A 4,007-nucleotide genomic window follows, 5' to 3' on the forward strand; every position below is an offset into this window, starting at 1 on the left:
CCAATACCAATTACAGCATTTATTTTCAGTAAAACATTCTCTTCTGAATGATAATGTTGAGCAAATGAGGAAACATGAAGACAGCCACTTCTAGACACAAATACGAATCTGTGATGTATACCCTTTGCTCTTATGTCACAGGCAAGAAAATCAAAAGACCTAGAAAGAACAAAATCAAGATCCCTCTGAAATCAGTTATTTCCCCAAAAAAGAGCAGAACCAGTATCCAATGGCTAATCTATGTGGCTGTCACAGCCACTGCAACCTCCTTCCATCATGTTTCGTCATCAACAGATAAAAGGAAGCCTATCAGAGAGAAATCCAGTGAAGTCTCAAAGCCAGGAATTGATCTGAGTGGCTACCCCCTCCTCTGCTGGAGACCAGAGCTCCTCGTTTCTGCCTGAATCCATTGTCACATTACGTGTTGTGTTTACATGACAGAAGCATGAATCATATTCAGGAAATCTCAATTAGAGAGATCAAACAGATACAAAATATAACTCTGGAGTGTGGAATTCAGTACCTGGGGGGAGAGGGGGAGCTGTCCTGGTTGCTCATCCTCATAGGAGCTACTTTGAGGAAGGAAGGAACAGCCATGAGACCCTCTGAAGTCTGGACCAGTCTTTCTAATCAGGAGCTCCTACTTCCCTAACTCTACTGCCCTTGGAATCTAACCAGGAACTGTCTAGGAAATCTTTCCTCCTCATCTCTGTGTTTTTTAAATCAATGACTTCCTGAGCTCAGCTACATGGTGCCACATATAGAGCTGTAGACATGTAGTCAGGAAGAGCTGAGTTCAAATCCAGCTTCAGACACTGAATAAATATGTTACCTTGGGCAAATCACTTAACTTCTGTCTGCCTCAGTTTCTTCAACTATAAAATAGTGATAATAATAGCACCTATTTCTCCCCCACATTACCAAGGTTGTTGTGAGGATGAAATGAAATAATATTTGTAAAATGTTTAAACACAATACCTGAAACATAGTAGACACTTAATAATTTCTTATTTCCTTTCTTCCCACTCAGATGCTACCTCCTGCAGGAGGAGAGAAAGAGACAGAGAGAGAGAGAGAGAGAGAGAGAGAGAGAGAGAGAGAGATTAGTACTAGTTCCCTCCTGAAATCACTCTGTTAGTTGTATTTACTTATTTATATACATGTTGTATCCTCCCAAGACCATGTAAGCTCCTTGGGGGCAGGATCTGTTGTTTTTGTTTTTGTTTTACCCCTTTTGCCTTTGCATCTCCATGACATAACATGATGCCTTGAAAAAAAAAAGATGCACTTTATAAATGTTCATTGAAGATGTGAATCATACCTTTCAGTTCATCCTGCCTTATTATTTTTTAAACAAGATACTAATGTGATAATAACAGCTGGTGTGTATATAGCCCTTTGAAATTTACAAAACACTTTACACAATTTGTTTCATCTGATCCCTACAATAACCCCTGCGGTAAGTACTACAAATATTATTATCCCCATTTTACAATGAGGAAACTGTGACTCTGAGAGTTTAAGTGATTTGCCCACAGTCATTCAGCAAAGAAATGTCAGAGGAAGGATTCTAATCTAGCTCTTCCTTGCTCCAAGTTCAAGACCCTATCCACTATGCCACACTGATGCAAGCCATAGGCAAAACTATTTATCAGGGGTGAACACACACACACACACACACACACACACACACACACACACTAAACTTTGTAGTATGCTTTTTTGTTTCCATTCTTTTAATTCTACTTCTCCTCTCCCTTCCTTTCCCTTCCCTTCTCTTTCCTTCTTCTCCTCATTTTAAAGCAATTGAGCTGGAACAATTAAAATGTGATTAAATAATTCTGGAAAAGAGACAATCAGTCTTTAAAATAAATGCCATGGTGGCTCTGGGAGCAGCAGTCTTATATCTAACTCAGAACTTTTGCAGCCTGACCAGCAACCTTGATCTCCCCGAAAATGGCAACTACTGTCAAGGATCAGCTGATTGTGAATGTCCTAAAGGAAGGCCGCTTTCACCATAATAAGATCATTGTTGTTGGGGTGGGTGCAGTTGGCATGTCATGTGCCATCAGTGTCTTAATGAAGGATTTGGCTAATGAACTCGCCCTAGTTGATGTAATAGAAGACAAACAAAAGGGAGAGATGATGGATCTCCAACATGGCAACCTTTTCTGCAAAACACCAAATATTGTACTGGGTAAAGACTACAGTGTGACTACAGACTCAAAGGTGGTTGTTGTTATGGCTGGTACGTGTCAACAGGAGGGGAAAAGTCATCTTAATTTGGTCCAGCACAATGTGAATATCTTTAAATTCATCATTCCCAATATTGTTAAATACAGCCCTAATTACAAGCTGCTTATTGTTCCCAATCCAGTGGATATTTTGACATATGTGTCCTGGAAGCTAAGTGGATTTCCTAAGAACCATGTTATTGAAAGTGATTGCAATCTGGATTCTGCCCATTTCTGTTACTCAGTGGGGGAGAGTCTGTGTCCATTCTTCAAGTTGTCATGGATAGGTCCTTGGGAAACATGGAGACTCCAGTGTTCCTGTGTGGAATGGTGTGAATGTTTCTGGTGTCTCTCTGAAGAATCTTTATCCTGCTCTGGCAACTGATGCTGATTCAGAGAATTGGAAAGATGTTCATAGATAGGTGGTTGAAAGTGCTTATGAGGTGATCAAGCTGAAGGGCTATACTTCCTGGGCCACTGGCTTGTCTGTGGCAGATTTGGTAGAAAGCATTATGAAGAATCTTAGAAGAGCACATCCAATTTCCACCATGATTAAGGGTTATATGGCATCAATGAGGACATCTTCCTTAATATCCCACGTGTCTTGGAGCAGAATGGCATTTCAGATGTGGTGAAGGTAAACCTGAATGTGGAGGAGGAGGGCTGTTTAAAGAAGAGTGAAGATACTCTTTGAGGAATCCAGAAGGAGCTACGATTTGAAAGCCATTTAATGTGCTGCCATTTTACTATTGAGAACATGACAGTGGTTAAGGGCTTATGTATGATGTGCTTTTCAAATAAGTCAAATCCTTCCTCTGATCAGTAATTGAACACCAGAAAAGTAAAACCTGTGAACATACTCTACTCTCTTTCTAAAATCAGAAATAGGGAATAGTACAGTGTGACTACTATTTGTTAACCCTGTTGTTGTTAGTGTATGATGCTGGATCGGACTTGTACAGTAGTTGGTGTCAAGCACAGCCAGTGCCCCATAGGTACATAACTACCCACCTACAGATTCCCATAGGTCCAGAAGATGACATTCCTGGATACAAAACACCATACAGGAGTAATACTTTATTGATGCATTGATTACCTTCGTGCTCCCCTCCATTAGGGCGCTACAGGATGGCCACATGTATCACCTTTCCTCATCTTGTCTATACATATATACATACATATATACAAAGAGTTGTAAATTTCCATATTATATGAAAATGTCTATATATGTACAACAATGCAACCAATTCCTCAAGTGTCATATCAACCCTAAATACTGAATAAACAACAAATAACTGATTAAAAATAAAATAGATGCCACTCCCTCATCAAAAGATTAAACACCCCCCCCAGATTGGCATACTCTCCCTTCATGCTATGTGTTATTACTACAGAGAGAGACAAGGAGAGAGACAGAGTGGGAGAGAGAGACAAAGAGAAAGAGACAGAGGGAGAGAGACAGACAGAGAGAGAAACACAGAGAACGACAGAGACAGAGAGAGACAATTGAGGAGGAGGTCACCAAGTCTCTAGCTAAAGGCTCTTTGGGATGGAGTACAGGCACCTAGCCAGCATGCATCTCTCCAGGAGCAGGAGGTGGGGAACCATTAGATCACTATTTATATGCCTTTCTGGTGTGACTGAGACATAATTGAATCAATTTTCTTTTTTCCAGACTACTTCAAACAATTGGAGCCATTTAGCCAAGCAGGAGTGTTGTCCAAACATTTCATCCTAGCTATTCTGAAAAGAAAATCACCTAGAAAACACAAG

General features: G+C 40.3%; 1 pseudogene; it reads left to right on the forward strand.

Moving 5' to 3' along the window:
• Positions 1-1,950: 1,950 nt before the first annotated feature.
• On the forward strand, positions 1,951-3,060 carry LOC114029434 (annotated as a pseudogene).
• Positions 3,061-4,007: the final 947 nt, after the last annotated feature.

This window comes from Vombatus ursinus, unplaced genomic scaffold (genome assembly GCF_900497805.2).
Source record: "Vombatus ursinus unplaced genomic scaffold, bare-nosed wombat genome assembly UNPS02014932.1, whole genome shotgun sequence".
Classification (NCBI taxonomy): domain Eukaryota; kingdom Metazoa; phylum Chordata; class Mammalia; order Diprotodontia; family Vombatidae; genus Vombatus; species Vombatus ursinus.